Here is an 18270-nt window from a genome sequence, read left to right as displayed (position 1 = left end):
TGTTCTTTTTTTTTAATTGTAGCCATTCGTGTGTGACTATTTTTTCTAAAAATTCTATTTTTCAGTTCTAGAACTGCCATTTGGAATGGAAACAAAACTTTATTGTTTTTGATTCTTGTTAATGCTGATTATTTCTCATTCATTGGAAATGTTTTTATTTATTTATTAAAAACACTTATAGTGGTTGCTTTAAAATTATTGTCTGTTAGTTGAGACATCTGGTTCATCTCAGGATCAGACTCTTGATTTTTTTTCTTTTGAGAATGTGTTCTATTTTCTAGATTCTTCCTATGTCTGCCAATGTTGGATTATATTTTGGGTATTATGAATATTAACTTCTAGATTAAGATTATAAATTCTGTTACATTTCTCTGATGAATATTTTTTCATATTATTTATTAAACTTTATTTATTGATTTTAGAGAGAGAGCAAGTGGAAGAGGGAGAGTGATATAGAGAAGGAGAGAGAGAAACACTACTTGTTCCACTTATTTATTCATTCATTGGTTGATTCTTGTATGTGCCCTGACAGGGGATCAAACCTGCAACCTTCACATATCAAATGGCACTGGAACCAACTGAGCTACCCGGCTAGAGAGATTATTTCATATAATTTAGCAGATAATTTTGTTGGTTGTATTTGGAGCTGCAAACTCTATACCTTGAGAGTCAGCTCAGGTCTTTGCTCAGATCATTTGTCTTTCGCTGAGATGTTTTTAGTTCATCCTATACATGCAGTTTCAGAGTCAGTAAAGCTGTGGGTGGAAAGGTTTGGATGATCCCATCTCTAGCTCTTTCTCTCATGGTATTCTCCCAGTCTCTTCAGCATTCAGTGTTTCCCCTCCTCACTGTTCAGGTGTCCCGGGCCAGAAACCCTGTGGGTATTTTCCATGCTTGCCCTCCCGTTACCACTATTTACACTACAGAGACTGCCCTTGGCTCCAGGCTAAAAGCAAAAGAACCTTTATAGTTCTCATCTCCAGTCCTTTCATAAAGTGCGCACTCCTCACCAGTCTGGCTGCCTCTGTTCATTCGTCAGTACCTTTAGGTAGTTCCTTTTTGTGTTATGACCACAATTTTTAGTTGTTTTCTTGTAGATGATTATGTAGTTGTAACTTATATTTTCACTCTCATGATGTCATTTAATGAACAGAATCTATTAATTTAAATGAAAAACAATGTATCATTTTTTAACTTTATCTTTGATTATTGCTTCTTGTGCACTATTTACCTAATCCAGGTAATTTCATTCTACATTTTTTCCCAAAACATTCAGTGTTTTAATTTTTTCATTTAGAACTACAATTAACCAGGATGACTTTTTTGTGTGGTGTGAGATATTGATCAAAATTTTAACCAGTGAAAACACTTTGAGATTCGTTTGATTTTTTAAATACATATAACTAAGTAGCTATAGTTCAATATAGCTAAGTAACTACATAGAAAACATTCCAAGTAAATGCTATAGACCCAGACTTTTAAAATTTTACTTACGATTAGAACTCAAGTATCTTCATATTAGGTACAAGAATCAAAAATCTGTTGTCACCAATTAATCAGACTCTGAGTGAAAATACCGACGATTTGGACTGTTCAAATGACATCAACAAAAATGTTTTGATCAAATTCACTTTTCTCAGGCAACTAAATTAAGTTTCTCAAGTCAAGCATGTAATTAGAATCCTTTCCTCTCTGGTATATATACTTTATCCATTAAGTATGCTTGAAATAGTTTCTATTTTATAAATTAAAACAGAAGAGTACTTTAGTCCTTCCCTTTATGAATGAAGCTTTAAATACATAAAACTTTAGTCACTTTTATTTACTGTACCTTAAAATAAATAAAATTATATTAAGTCTACATGCCTCAGATATATTTTTAAAATACCCTATAATCTGTATTGTCTCTTTAATTATCTTTTTAAGTAACATTTTCTGTGTAAAACAGAAAAAAAGTGAAAATAAACAGCTGTAAAACAGAATAATCAGAAAGTTAAAAAGCAAAATGATAGATATTACAAAGAACAAAGTAAACATGATTTCACAAGTAAAATTTAAACTAAATATTTAGTAACATTTCTATAACAATTTTAGTTTTGGAAAATATGATTTTACATAGAATTATATCCCTAAATGTAATACTTGTGAAAATGTGATTAATGATATTGATTTATTATAGAGTCTCATAGATTGTCAAGACAAGAAATGTGACCCCTAGATATACATGATACTTTGACAAAATAACCCAGGTAGTTTACATGTATGTCTATTATAGCTGTTGAACTTTATCTTAATAATTCATTTTGAGTAGAAAAAAACAAAACAAAAACAGAAATCAGAGCACATTTCAATACTACTATTACAATACGAATTTGTAGATACTTGCGTATTGTCATTGGTCACTGAATACATTTCAGGTGTGCTTAAACAATAAAACCAATAAAATGTGGTTAAATATAGTTGAATAACTCAAGGCATAAGTAAGAAATGAACAAGTTGCCACTGACTAGAAACTTATTTTATATTCGACTTCCTATACATGTTTCTCTTACATCTGTGTTTCTCTTTCCAATTTCGTTATGAAAAAGATGATCAATTTTTTGTGTCGACTTGACTGGGACATGGAATGCCCAGGTATTTGGTCAAACATGTTTCTGTGATGGTGCTTTTGGACTATATTAACATTTGAATCAGTGCACAAAGTTAAGGAGATTGCCTTGCCCTATGTGGGCAGGCCTCATCCAATCAGTTTAGGTCCCCAGCTGAACAAAGAGTTGCCCTGAGTAAGAGATCATTCCTATTGCCTGCCTTCATCATGGGGCGTGCGCTTTCCCACTGACACACAGTGCAACCGCAGGCTTCTCTTGGGTCTGGAACCTGCTGCCTCTCCCGGAGCTACACCAGGGCTCTCCTGGGTCTACAGATTTTGAGACCTGTCAGCCTCCATAATCACATGACCTCATTCCTTATATTAAATCTCATATAATTTATCAGTGCTAAGAGAAAGGCATTAGAGGTCGCACTGCCTGGCCGGAGAGCAGAATTGTGGCGTGGTTGGCCCACCACGGGCCGACTGGAAGCTGCAGACGGGAAGGAGGTCTGACACCTTTTCTGCCCTTGCGTCCAGGAAGCGCTGGCTCAACAGCCAGAGTCAGAGGATGGGGAAGAAGGGATTTGGTTTCAGGTGACCTGGTTCCAGATGATACCACTATTGAGACCACTCATTACATCTATAATTTGCTTTGCCTGGTCTCCTGCCTCTCCCATGCCCTTGACCTTTGCCACCAGGCCCTGTACAAGGATGATGGGTTTGGCCATGAATTTGCTTGCTTTTTAAATTTATCTTTATTGTTGTAAGTATTACAGATGGCCTTCTTTTTGCCTTCTGTTGACAGTCTCCTACCCACTCCTGTCCCCCCTGCCTTCACCACACTGTTGTCTGTGTCCATTGGTTATGCCTGTATCCACATAAGTTCTTTAGTTTAGCTATTCCTGTCCCCCGCTTCCCTCTGAGGTTTGTCAGTCTGTTCCCTACTTTTGTGTCTGGTTCTATTTTGTTCGTCAGCCTATTTTGTTCATTGTATTACAAAAATGAGTGAGATCATGTGATACTTGTCATTCTCTGTCTGGCTTATTTCACTTAGCATAATACTCTTGTTCCCTCCATGTTGTCTCGAAGGGTAAGATCTTCTTTATAGATGCATAGTATTCCATTGTGTAAATGTACCACAGCTTTTTAAGCACTCATCTTCTAATAACACTTGAACTGTTTCCAGATCTTAGCTATTGTAAATAGAGCTGCTATGAACATAGGGTGCATATATTCTTTCTGTTTGGTGTTTCAGGCTTCTTAGGGTATATTCCTAGAAGGGGGATCACTGGGTCAAATGGAAGTTCCATTATTAATTTTTTGAGGAAACACCATATTGTTTTTCATAGTAGCTGCACCAGTCTGCATTCCCACCAGCAGTGTATTAGGGTCCCCTTTCTCCACATCCTTGTCAGCACTTGTTTAATGATTTGTTGATGGCAGCCATTCTGGCAGGTGTGAGATGATTCCTCATAGTTGTTTTAATTTGCATCTCTCTGATGATTATTGACATTGAACATTATTTCATATTTCTCTTGGTTATTTGTTGGTTCTCTTTGGAGAAGTGTCTATTCAGGTCCTCTACCAATTTTTAATTGGATTGTTTGTCTTCCTTTTGTTGTGAAGTATGAGTACTTTATATATTTTGGAAATTAACCCCTTATCCAATGTATCATTGGCAAATATGTTCTCCGAAACAGTGGGTTCTCTTTTCATTTTGATGCTCATTTTCTTTTGCTGTACAGAAGATTTTTAGTTTGATGTAGTTTCATTTTTAAATATTTTCTTTTGTTTCCCTTATCCTAGGAGATTTATTGGTGAACATTTTTCTACATGTGATGTCTGAGATTTTGCTGCCTACAGTTTCTTCTAGGATTTTTATGGTTTCATTTTTATGTTTGAGTCTTTTATCCATTTTGAGTTTATTCTTGTGTATGCTATAAGTTGGTGGTCTAGTTTTATTTTTTTTCCATGTAGCTGTCCAATTTTCTCAACACCATTCATTGAAGAGACTGTCTTTACTCCATTGTGTACTCTTGCCACCTTTGTCAATTATCAATTGAGCATAATGTCTTGGGTCAATTCCTGGGTTCTGTTTTGTTCCATTGATCTATCTGCCTGTTCTAGTGCCAGTACCAGACTGTTTTGATTACAGTGGCTTTGTAGTATAACCTGATATTTGGTGTTATGATCCCTCCAGCTTTGTTTATCTTTTTCAAGATTGCTGTGGCTATTTGGGGTCCTTTGGAGTTTTTGGACTAGATCTATGAAATATGCCATTGGTATTTTAATAGGGCTTGCATTAAATCTATAGATTGCTTTGGATAGTATGAACATTTTAATGATGTTGATTCTTCCAGTCCATGAACATGAAACATGCTTCTACTTTTTGGTGCTTGGTTTTTCCATGACAGAAGTGAGGCAGCCAGGAGGGCTGGCCTCACAGAAGCCTGGCGAGCTGGCATGTAGCTGTTCAATGGTGTGCTGCACATTATCCTCTGAGCAGCTCTGCCCCCTGCCCTGGCCTGTCATAGAGTTTGTCAAGGTTGGGGGTGGTGGCTATGTATGTGTGGGGGCAGAGAAGCCCTCATGTTTCTTCCTCACCTTCACTAGAACACCCCTGGTTCCCTAACCTCCATGTGTTCCATAGCCACCAATATGCCTCTCAAATCCCCAGCCACCAGCAGAAGCAGCCCCTCCTTCCGCCCCTGAGAAGCTACCCTCAGTTGCCTGGATCTCATGGGACGACATCCTTGCCTCGAGTGTCAACCACAGGCTGAGGAGCTGGATCCTCTCTCCACTCCCTAACCCCATCCCCACCCTCCCTCCCCACTACATCAGAGATGCTGAGTGAAGATGACCAGATACATGTACATTTTATTTATTTATTTATTTATTTATTTATTTATTTATTTATTTATTGTTACTTCTCCCCCAAGGATATTTTTCCACTGATTTCTAGATAGAATGGAAGGAAGGGAAAGAGAGAGAGAGAAACATCAATGTGAGAGATACATATCCACCAGTTGCTTCCTGCATGACCCTGACCAGGGCTGGGGACCAAACCAAAACCGAGGTACATGCCCTTGACTGGAATTGAACCCATAACCCTTTGGTCCATGGGCTGATGCTCCAATTGCTAACCCAAAGTGGCCAGGGATATTTTTAAAAACCACTTGAAAAAACATGATGTTTCCTTGTCATGGGAACAAGCCAGAATGCAGAGCAAAAGGAGCAACAGCTAGCTGAGTCAGGGGAGTTTGGGGAGAACGTCTTTTCGTCTTCCTGCAAACCGGTTTCCCGCTCCGTTGCTTCAGGGCACTGCGCAGAGAAGAGAATTGTGGAGTGTGGGAAGCGAAGAGGATTCTCAGGGTGGAGGATCTGGGGCCCAGAGCCTCTGCTCAGGAGCTCCTGGCCCAGTGCCTGTCCAGCTGTCTTCGGGAGAGCAAGAGGTTTGAAGAACAGCTTCAGGAGTGATTGAACACTCAGGAGCATTTCCAGATTCAACTTCTCTTTTCCTCTACTTTCCTCAGGCTCTGGTGTCTCTGCCTTAGACTCTGGAGCTTGTGATGAAAGCATCTGCAACTGTGAGCTCTCAGAACAAAAGGGCAAGGGAGCAACTGCAGCTGTCAGAGGCAACAGGCTCATCTCTGACCCAGCCTAATGCACCCGGAAGGTCTGATCCCAAGTTCGAGGAGAAAGGAGGTTGCCTCTGAGCTCCGTCTTTCTGCACTGCTGGATGTGGTGGGCATTTGAGCTGTCTGACTCGAAAGGGGGGGGGGTCTCTCTCCAGAAGGTCTTCTGCTTTAACTCAAAATAATGTTATTCTCAGATGCCTGCTGCACTGTTGGAAATGTGGTTATTAATCATGCAAATAAATCATCTGAATGTCAAAAAAGAGTGACCATATATAACAATAAAGGGGTCAATTCTTCAAGAAGACATAACAATTCACAATGTGTATGCAACTAATAACAGAACATCATAATATATGAAGAAAAAAACTGATAGAACTGTAAGGAGAAGTAGATAAATTCACTGTCGTAGTCAGAGATTTCAACATACCTCTACCCGTATTTGACAGAAAATGCAGGTGCAAAATCAGTAAGTATATGGTTGAACGGCACCATCAATTGACTAGATTTCAATAATAGCAGATTACACTTTTTTGTCCTCCAAATTCATGGACCATTCACAAAGACAGACCATATTCTATGGTATAAAACATACTTCAACAATTATAAAATAAGAGAAATCATACAAAGTAGGCTCTCTTCACACAATAGGATTAAACTAGACATTAATATTGGAAAGATGGCTGGAAAAACCTAAGATATTGGAAATTGAACAACACAGTTGTAAATAATACATGGGTGAAAGATGTCTCAAGATAAATTAAAAATACTTCAAACTAACTAAATAAAAGATTTTCAATAGAAATTTGAAAATAAAACAAAAATTTTGGGGATGTAGCAAAAACAGTACTTAGGAGGAAACTTAAAGCACTGAATGCATATATCAGAAAGAAGATAGATCTAAAATCAATAACTTAAGCTTCCATGTTATGACAGTAGAGGAAAAAAAGGAATGCACATCTAAAGAATGCAGATGAAAAGAAATAAAAATTAGAGCAGAAATGAGTGAAGTTAAAAACAGGAAAACAGAAAATCAATGAAATCAAAACAGGGTTATTTGAAAAAAGTAAAATGGCAATCCTTTAACAAGAAAAAAATGAAAGAAGGGAAGAAGACTAAACAAGAAAAAAAAAAGAGAAACAATAAAAATTACTAATATCAAAGATGAAATCAGGACCATCACTAATGAACCGATGGACAGAGAAAGAGTAATAAAGTAATATTGTGAACAATCTTATGACCTAAAATTTTATAACTTAAAGGAAATATATCAATTCTTTGAAAAGGACACTCTCACAAATATTCCACAAAGAGATGTTTGGAAACCAAAGAGATCCTAAACTTGAGTATTCACACCTATCAGACTTGCCAGAAATTTCTCAGCTTTTCTCTCTTAGAATATTTTCTCTCCTCGTCACTCTCTTCTCTCCAAAAATCCTGATTCAAATGTTAGACTTCTTTCTCTATTATATGTTTCTCTTAATATGTCTTTCATATTTTCAACCTTTTGTCTCTTTTATGTCATCCTAAATAGTTTTTAGGTATGCATTATATTTCTTCGATTCTTTCTTTCTTTAGGTCTAAAAACTGCTGTTATAGCTACTGTTTTAAAAAACAATTATTCATTTTGTTGTTCAGCTTTAGATTTCAATTTGGTTATTTTAAATGATATGTTTCTTTGTCATTTTCTCCTCTTGCTGTTTAATCACTTTTAATAACCTCTTCAGCTTACTTTCTTGTGTGTCTTATTTAACCGTAATGTCACCTTTCTTACAAATTTATATGTGAGAATATTCTGCAGAATGGGTGAAGTGCCATTTCTCCAAAAGCACTTGCATTTTTTCTATGTGTACAATAAACCTGGAACCACAGAAAATTAATTTCTCCTCTATGGGTGATTATTTATGTATAGATAGATGGTGCAGATGTACCCCTTAATTTCACATGTGGGTTGGCTTTTCTAATGAATTTTAAGAAGAAAGTTTATTTTTCCTTCAAGCCCGAGCAAAGCCCTTTTCTATTTTATTCTATGGGCCAGGTTGGCTCCAGAGATCCATTACTGAGCTGTAGTCTTCTGGGTCCCATTAGACTCTTCACTTTTGTCTTGTCTTGTCTTGTCTTGTCTTGTCTTGTCTTGTCTTGTCTTGTCTTGTCTTGTCTTTTCTTTTCTCTCTTCTCTTTTCTTTTTTTTCTCTTCTCTTCTCTATGATTTTTTTTTTTTCTTTATTGATTTTAGAGAGAGAAGGTAGAAGGAGAGAGATAGAAACTTTGACAAGAGAGAACATCAATTAGCCGCCTCCTGCATGCCCTCCACTGGGGATTTGGCCCACAACCTGGGCATGTGCCCTGACTGGGAATTGAACCGGTGGCCTCTTGGTGCATGGATCGATGCTCAACCACTGAGCCACATCGGCCAGGCGGTCATCCTTTTCTTTATCTTCAGTTTTTAAATCAAAACTCATGTTCACCAGATTTTATCAGATATTTAAGAGCAAAATCCAGATTTTATATTTTTTCTCTTGAATTTCCATTTTTACATTGTTTTCAGTTTTTCAAAATGCCTCACTTTTTTGCAGTTGAATAGTGATTTGTGTGTGTATGTGGGTGTGTGTTTACATTTCCTTCCAGCAGATTGGGCTGTTTTCAAGAGAATGATTTTTGTCATATCTGACAGCTATCCTTTCTCCTCTAACTTTTTTTTTTTTTTTTTTTTTAACATTCTTCCCTAATTTCTTGAGCTTCCCATCTAAACTGGCCTGTCCTTCTTGGCATGGATTAATGCCTCACATTATTTCCTTTGGCCTTCCAGAAACTGAACTTCCTAGCATTTCCAGGTAAGATACATTAATCTATACAATGCAATTATAAGTAATTATCGTCATCATATAAAGAGAGATTGGCCAGGCTACATCCCATAGGGTCAGTCATGTGCTTTTGACAGGGTTCTTTGGTCTCCATGAAACTTTCCCTCACCGTTTCTCCCCATAAAACTAGGGTAGGAAGAGCATAAGAGATATGTGTGAAACTGCTTCATTATATGCAATCCACCCAAAAAATACAAGCTATAATACTTTTTCAACTAAATATCTTATATGGCCTAAAATAATATGAGCCAAGGCCATAAATACTAGGGAAAATTTTAAGGAGTCATGTGAATTTCTGTGTGTGTGTCTGAGAGAGAGAGAGAGAAAAAAAAAATATATATATATATAGGCCACCTACTTAAAAAGATATATATATATATATAAAGATATATATATATCTTTTTAAGTTTTTAAATTAAAATTTCACTCTGGTGAAATGATTGGTTTGGGAACTAAATCCAATGGCAGGTTTCCACTCTGCCATCGGCTCAGCCAAGACACTGGAGGTGAGGCAAGCCCTGAGTGAGGCGGAGCCTGGGCCTTTGCCCCTTGCTGGCTCTTTAGTCCTAGCCACCAACTAAGAGCAAGGATGTCTCGTGATGGTGAAGAGGTCCCTACACCTTTGACCTCCAGACACTTTGGGAGCCCCACCACCAGGAGTGGTGGTGGTCCTCTTCTCCCCATTCCAGAAAGAGGGTGTGACCATTTGTTTGGTTTTTAAATCCCTGGGCTTTTTTCAGAGCCTCTCTGAATCTGTCTTTAGCATCTACATGCCTTATTCTTCCTGCTGATGCTTGTGTTGAGAACATGTTTTACACCATAAATGCATATGTCACAGTGAATATTTGTAAAAGGCAACAAAGGAAATCATTGTAATGTAGCTTCCTCATCATCAGTGCTAAATGGAATCAGAAACCATAGTTTCATTCCCAGAATTTCTATAGAAAGACAGCCACTCAGCATAACTTTCCCTGTTGCTTTTTAATAGATGGTACATGAGATAAAATGAATTTGGAAGTAAAGGCCAAGAAGCAAGTGCATGAACCTTATGAAATTTAATTTGGCCATGTTAGGGGCATATTTTTCATTGCAACATTTTCAGTCTCATGGACACTGCCTGTGAGCCAGCTATCAGTTTCTCAATCTTGTTTAAAAATAAATTGTAAAAAAATAATTATCTGAAAAGCTGGTTTTAAAATGTTCTTGACTTTTTCATTGGGAAAGGATAGATTATGTTTTATATAAAACCATTTCTTAAGTTGACAATTTTGATACTGAATTTTAATTTTTCAAATCATATGTTCCATTTTTAAGAAATAAAATATTGCCCTGGCCAGTTTGGCTCAGCAGTTAGAGTGTTGGCCAGAGGTTCAGAGAGACCCGGGTTCGGTTCCCGCTGAGGGCACGTACCTCGGTTGCAGTTTGTCCCCGGCTCTGGTTGGTCGTGTGGGTGGCAGCCACTCGATGTGTCTCTTTCACATTGATGTTTCTCTCTCTCTCTCTCTCTCTCTTTCTCTCTCTCCCTCCCACTCTATCTGAACAAATAATGGAAAAAAAATGTCCTCAGGTAAGGATAAAAAAAAAAAGAAAAAGAAATAAAATATTTAGCCCTGGCTGGTTTGGCTCAGCGGTTAAGCATCGGCCCATGGACCAAGGAGTCCAGGGTTTGATTCCAGCCAAGGGCATGTACCTCAGTTGCAGTTTTTCCCCTGCCCCAGTGGGGGTAGTCTGGGGACAACCTATGGATGTGACTTTCCCATATCAATGTTTCTCTCTCTTTCTCCCTCCCTCCTGTTCTATCTGAAGATAAATGGAAAAATATCCTCGGGTAAGGATTAAAAAAAAAAAGAAATTATCTATTTAGCTTTTCCTCCCTGGATGCTTGAGGGTCAGCGCCATCATGAACGACACCGTGACTATCCAGACCATAGCATTCTTGATTAATAGACTGTCTCCGTCGAAACAAATGGTCATCAATGTCCCTTACCCTGGGAAGGGAAGGCAAGAATACCTGGGACAGAAATTCAGGAAAAACTAGCCAAAATCTATAAGAACACACCAGATGTCATCTTTGTATTTGGATTCAGAACCCATTTTCTTGGTGGCAAGACAACTGGCTTTGGCATGAGTTATGATTCCTCGGATTATGAAAAGAAAAGTGAACCCAAACACAGGCTTGCAAGAAATGACCTGTATGAGAAAAATAGAAGACCTCAAGAAAAACAGCTAAAGGAATGCAAGAAGAGAATGAAGAAAGTCAGAGGACTGTAAACACCACTGTGGGTGCTGGCAAAATGCTGGAGATTGGACAACGGAAGGAGTTGAGAGTCTTTAGTAACTTTATCTGTGGTGATTGTGCAGAATTTTCATGAGAGGAGTAATAAACTAAGAACTTAAAAAAGGAAATGAAATATTTAAATATACCAACATTAGTATTTTGCAGAAAAATCCAATCTCTTTTGCCATTATGTTGGATGTTAAAATATAAGAACGTTTACAACCTAGAATACTGAAGCTGCAGAAATATTCATTTGCTCAGGTGTGTAAATGATAATTTAACCCAACAATGGGATTGATTATATTAGTTTCAGCTTGACAAATTATAATTATAAATACATGACTTTTATTTCTTGGATCTATAAATGATGGCCAAAAGTAAAAATTAGATTAGACCATTAATTCCTTTTCTTGAAGTGTTTTCAGAAAAAGAATTCACATTATTCCTAGTGTTTAAAAAGCCAAACTTCGATCTCAGCTGGCCTCTAACACCTGGTTTCTAAATACTTTTTTTTTTGGGGGGGGGGGGGGGGGAGTAGGTTGATAAGCATTTTGAAATTCAGAAAGCTTCATTCCATGAATTTTAAATGTGGGAGGATCTCAGAATACTGATGACACAAGTGTGCTGAGAAATTACATTAACATCAAGGCCCTATGACTTATCTTCCTTTTAGAAAGAATAACATCTTTAATTACTATTTGTTCAGAACACTTTGAACATTATAGCAGTAGAGCAAAAAGGCCAATTGATAGGTAAAATATCTCAATCTGCATCCCATTTCCAGGGGACATAAAACCATTATTCAGATTTGCAGTGAGAAAACTTTTTAAACAGGAGCCAACAGCAACATCTGCGCACAACTAATCCTGAACCTGAACCAAGTCTTTTCCATATTTTAGAATGTGCACATTTCCTCTATCATATTTTTCATTTCAACGTCTTCTGCAGCCAAGCACAGTGTGAAGGACTACTTTGTAATCATTTTGATTTATCTATAAGCAGGACGTTTGCAAAATCCCTTAAGAACTCATCCTCATAGATTTGTAGCTCAATTAAGTGGATTTAATTAGTGTAGATAGACTGACTGAAGAAACATATAAGGCTCAAATCCCCAAAGATTCTAGAATTTCATGTAGATTTTATTTTTAAAAAAGGTCTTATTTTCTCGCACTGATACATTTTCTTCAAAAAATTTGGAAAGGAAACTGTGTATCTGAGGAATACTATAGCAAAGTTGAAATTCGCAGCCTCAGATGTCTCCACATTCTGTCTTTCAGGAACATGGGTGTAGGGTCAATATGTACAGTAAATATCTTCATTATTTGATATCTCAAAGACTGAAAACTCTTTTAACTCCTCTCTAGCCAGATGACAAAATGAAACTCTGGTATCTATAACCCATTTTGTTACCACCACCTCAAATATTTCCAAGGTATATAAAAATAATAGGAACTAATGAGTTCTTGAGATATCTGGTCCCAGACAAAGCAGTAACTTTTATATGCATAACCTAATATGATTTCCAGTATTACCCTATGAGGAAAGTCCCAAGAAGAAAAAGGCTGCAACGTTTAAAAAGGAAAAGTGGGAGAAAAAGAGAAAAAAAAGGGAGAAAGAGAAAGAACTGAAAGAGGAAGAGGAGAAGAAAACTTGCTCAACAGAATGCAGCTATTATGTGGCATGTTAAGCAATTTATCCAAGGTCATGTGGATGGTAGAATTGTCAGAATGACTATGTGGTTTTTCTGACACCCAAACTATGCTGTTACCCACTCTTGCTATATCCCAAGGCTCAGTGGAAGAGATGATGAGGTTCCTTTTCCCTTTTGAACACAGAGCAAGATATATTTCCCCTTGCTATTAGAGATGGTCATATATGTGAGTTCTTGCCAGCGGAATAAGCTATCACTTCATCCTCTGTCTACTAAAACCTTTCTCACCGAAGCTTCACTCTCTCTTTCCCTACTTGAGAGCTGAGTAGAGGGCTCAGAGGTCACAGGGGAGAGCAACACCACACAAGAGCAGGGGTCTGGTGCTCTGAGACATCACACAGAGGCAGTCCTAGAAACACATGCCTGAAGATGTACAGTAACAGGAAGTAAACGTCTATTGTATGAAGCTGCTGGGCATCAGAGTCCTCTGTTAAAGCAGCTAGCTCAGCCTGGCTAATGGAAACCCAAGTAGACGGAGCAGCATTGCACATCCCATCCTCCTCTAGCCACACTTCAACCCCCATTTCTACTATTTGACAGTTAATCAGGTCAACTAAGCCCAACCTATGTGTTAGCCTCTCACAGATAACAATGCCTCCATCCCTGAAGACTGAATGAATCTTGACAGTTTCACACCAGGAGGCATTAGGGAGACATCTTAGCCTTCAGCAAATCCTGCCTTGCAGGTAGTTGCCTATTTGCATATGGATGAGTCAGTCCTATGTGCATTCTGTTCCATTTTCTGCCAACACTTTCAAACACAATAAGAAAAACAAAGTGACCAGTTTATTTTATTCTTAAAACTGTATTATGCATGAATGCAGGCAGAATGTACCATCATTTATTAGTAAATTTAAAGTTATAAGAGAATAAACTCTCTTCACCTTTCCAAATGAAGACAAATATTTCTAATTTCTATAGAAAAGCTAAAGAAACAGCCATCTCCAAAGAGTGTGCAGATGAGAGTGTCATTTCCTCATAGATTTCTATAATCATGGGCCTTGAGTTGAGTTCCCAAGCCAATAAATTATAACACCCACAGCAGGATAACGTCTCCTTGCTGCTGTTATGGTTATTAACACAGTTACTATTGAGAATTCTATTAGCTGTGTGCATGACTGAGAATATGAGTTTATCTTCACAATATCCCCGGAAGGCAGACAGGTGATGACTTTTATTAACACCATTTTAGTGATGTAGGAACCAGAAAATAGAGATGCAAAGGCATTTCCCAGTGTAATGCAGCAAATCCAAGGCAGAATTAAGTTTAGAACTCGAACTATTTAGATTATGGACACTTAGGCAGTGATTCACACTCATTGTGTGAGTTTTGGGACTGAACCCTGTTCTTGAGAAAGATTTTACTCCAAGGTCAAAGAAAAAAAAATCTTAATGGTCTTGGTAGATTTAAAAGCCTTTGACTTTTTTTTTCTTTTTGTATAGGTATGTGCTAATAGAGCTGTTACTATAAAGGACAAGGAGAAAGATTAGTTTGAAATAAATTTCCTACAAAGGACGTTTCAATAATATTCATCTGTTAAGTGTATAGAAATGGTCTGTGCTATTCACAAACAGCCTGAGTCTTAGTCCCCAGTGATGCTGGAAATGTAATGACACATAAAAATGCTTCATGTGACAACATCAGGAAAGAGAGTTGAGTGAAATGACCATAGACATCTGTCACCAGAAAGGAACTGGGCCCTGAGCAGGTCTACCTCAGTCCAGCCTGCAGTGTGTGGGTTCTTGACTTCATGCAAGAAAGATGTCCCAATACAAGTCCAGGTGATTTGAAGAGTATGTTTACTAAAGCTGGAGACAGTGAAACAAAGGAAGGGCTTAGGATAGAACAAGCAACAGGAGAGAGCCTCTGCGGCGCTCTGCTTGGGATCTCTAGAAATGTTGTAGAAAAGAAGTGAGCCATGCAGGGTGGTGTGGGTTCACTGAGAAGTCAAAGTCACAGTGAGAGAAGTGAGCTAAGGCAAGGCTGCTGTTAGTTCTCTGAAAAGTCAGAGAAAAGGGGGCCTTGGAGATGGGTTCAGAGGAGTTAGCCCAGGATAAGCTGCAGCTGCCCACTGCTCCCCTGGTTGCAAGTCTTGCTGGGACCCTTACAGCTTAAGGGACAGGGAGCAGAGATATGTGTCTGAAGAAGAAAGGGGAAAGAAAGCTGTGGTTGAGCTCCAGAGGAGCCCATGCTGGCTTCCTTCATCTTGAGGGATTTTATCTGTTTTCTAAAAATGGGGAATTTTAGGGGAGTATCTCAATAGACTATTCACCAGATTTCCAGGTGTGTCCTTTCAGGGTTGTGGTTTCCACTGATTGGTCTGCTCTAGCAGAGAAGGTTGTTGCATCTGGTCCTGATGTTCTGCCATGGTGTCTCTCTGTCCGATTCTGCTGCTATTCTGGGCCCTGAGCTGAAATACAACTGAGGCCTAAAAGTCATGTCTGGTTTGTCCCTAATATTTTTTGATGCAGGTCAGAACTTCATTGTTCTGAGAGCCCAATGCTTAAGGGAGTGGTCATACAAGGCTTGTATGGGAGTTGTATGAGGCTATTCTCTGGCCCTTTTATTACCATCTGAAGGGTCTACCACATGACTAGCCATATGCTAGGGGAGGAAAGGTCACCAAAGGGGTGAGGTCCTGGTTTTCCCAGTTTTGCCCCTTGCTTAGCACCCGGGGCTTTCCTCCCGGGTGATCTTCCGTACCTGAGCAGTCACGTCCTTTCTCTGCTCATGTCTGTTTAACTGCCTACCACACACCCAGAGATGCGACCAAGGGCCATTCCCTATCTTGACACAGGGACAAGTGGGTGTGCACTTGGCATCACTGCTTTTCTATCCTGTTGACCTGTCCTGATGACAAATTTATAACTACAGGATGTTTTCCTGCCTCCCTCATAGGCTCTGTCCAGTGAACCCAAGGGGAAGTAGCTCTAAGTACCCTAGATGGGCAGTTCTGAGACATGTTTTTATGTGAATTAATACGGGGGTGGGGGTGGGGGGTGGGAACCTTTCCTAGAGGCTTGTTTGCCTTTATCTCCATCTCCTTATCCTCATATGTTCCTGTGTACTTCAATATACTAGTGTTAAAAACTCAAAGATATATAAATGCTGTGGGATGGATATCGAAGTAAGAACATCTGCCGTGGTAAAGTGGTATCAGGTTTTCCCCCACAGGAACTCTGAGAGCAAGGACGGTGGCAGCCCCGAGGGCGAGCTCTCTCAGCGGGGATCTGCCAGGTGACCTCAGTGAGAAACACCGGGCCTCCGCTCTGCTTTAGGATCCACGGACAGCTCAGTCTTTCTGTTACTTCTGGAATGCAAGTTACATGTGAATTAATTAGCAAAAAGACCAGAGCTTTGTGCTTATTCTGGGTATTTCTGTTTTTCTCTATTTATTTTATTTTCATTGGTATATTTTATTTTCAAATCTTGATCCAGAGCTTATTTGCATGTGATTTATTTGCATGCCCAGATCATTTTGAGGGCTAAAAGACTTGTAAAACACTGGAATCCCTTACTCCTCGTGTTCCTTGATTCAGGTGTGTCCTTAAAAAATTGACAAAATCCCCCTTTTATTATTCTTAAATCCCATACAGCTTTCGGTTGTTTACTGCTCACCTTTTGCCTCTCAATAAATACAAAGAACACCACTTTCTATTTCTTGTTGTAAGTTAGTACTATTTATATTTTAGAAATTCCGATCCAGTGGCAAGAATGAATTACCCTGGGTTGCCGGTCTCTCTCTTGACAGGTCTGCCTGAAAAGCAGCTTGCCTGGAGCTGAATTCATTGTTATTTTACTATCTGATACCTAGGAAGAGACATTTTTACAAATTTCTAACATAAGGCATAAAATGAAATTAAACAGAAGCTGATTTTTCCTATTTTAAAAATTCCAGACTTTGACCAATTAGTAGGGGCTGACATATTTTGAATTGCTTAATGTAAATACTATTGTATTCTTTGAAATTTAATCTTACGATAATTTCTCTAGGGAGAAATATATCAAGGTTTATTGGCAAACTCATTTCCCCTGATTTCCTTTTATCCTAAAATAAAAAGATGAATTAAGACACAGCACATATATTAGCATTTAATATTTGGTGTAGTTTTCACCTCTCATTGCCAAATAATGGTCAGTACCCTGTAGCAACCAATTATAATACATTACTGGTACTGAGTGACTTCCAGTGAGTAGAATAGCTACACCGAGGAGTTAAAGCAGCAGAAAATGTTTATTTCCTAAATTAATGAAATAGTAGGATATCTGAAGTGAATGCTAGCATAGTGTGGAAATCCATGTTCTTTTATTCAACCTAGAAATAAATCTACTATGTTCTTCTGATTATCTCGATAATAATTATGCAGCTCACGATAGTGTTAGTCCAAGGCAATCGATCCCGTGTCTCTTCATGATCTCTCTGTTCCCTGAGTAAGCCGAAGGCAAGCACACACACTGCTGAGATGCTCTGAGTCGTCATGTGCCCTGGGGAATGTCAAAGATAAGCAGATTGAACATTAACGCTCAAAATCCCCCTTTACACCGAATGTTCCTGTTAAAGGAGAGAGGATTTCCAACCTGGTAATAACAATTGAATGAATAGAAACTGTGATTCTCACCTTTACTTGGAATTTTAAAATAAACTTTAATCACAATGCTTTTTCTAATTAATGGTAATAATAGAGTAATTTCAATAATAACAAATATTTATTTAGCTCCATGAAATGTGCCAAATGTCATCTTAAGCACTCTTTTTTAATACTTTCTTTAATTCTCACAACTTCACGAGGTTGACAGTTGCATTTTACAGGTAAAAAAGGCAAAACAAAAAACACACAGAGGGAGGTCACATTATTTATCACCACAAAATGAGTAAATGGTGAATCTAGGACTCAAATGAAGACATCCTTTGCCCAGTGCCTGAACTCTTAAACACTAAATGCTTTCATAAATCATCAGTTTTAGAATAATAAAAATAATAATTAAAAAATTCTCCCACTTAATTTCTTCTTTTAAATACTGAGTATAACAAGTTTCTTAATTACTTGTAGCCTAGAACTTGTAGCTCATCTTAGAGCCAAATTAACTTTCTATTAACTAAACCAAATCCTGTTGATTTCATTGTACAATTTTCCTACAATACATTTGCTCCTTTCATCATTATTTCTCTCCATCATTACAGTATAGCTCA

At 38.1% G+C, this 18270-nt stretch overlaps 1 pseudogene; it reads left to right on the top strand.

Moving 5' to 3' along the window:
* Positions 1-10989: 10989 nt before the first annotated feature.
* LOC118631873 lies at positions 10990-11360 on the top strand (annotated as a pseudogene).
* Positions 11361-18270: the final 6910 nt, after the last annotated feature.

Source organism: Molossus molossus, unplaced genomic scaffold (genome assembly GCF_014108415.1).
Source record: "Molossus molossus isolate mMolMol1 unplaced genomic scaffold, mMolMol1.p scaffold_m16_p_1, whole genome shotgun sequence".
NCBI lineage: Eukaryota > Metazoa > Chordata > Mammalia > Chiroptera > Molossidae > Molossus > Molossus molossus.
Note: the sequence above shows the minus strand (reverse complement) of the source record. Positions and strands in the feature narration are given on the sequence as shown.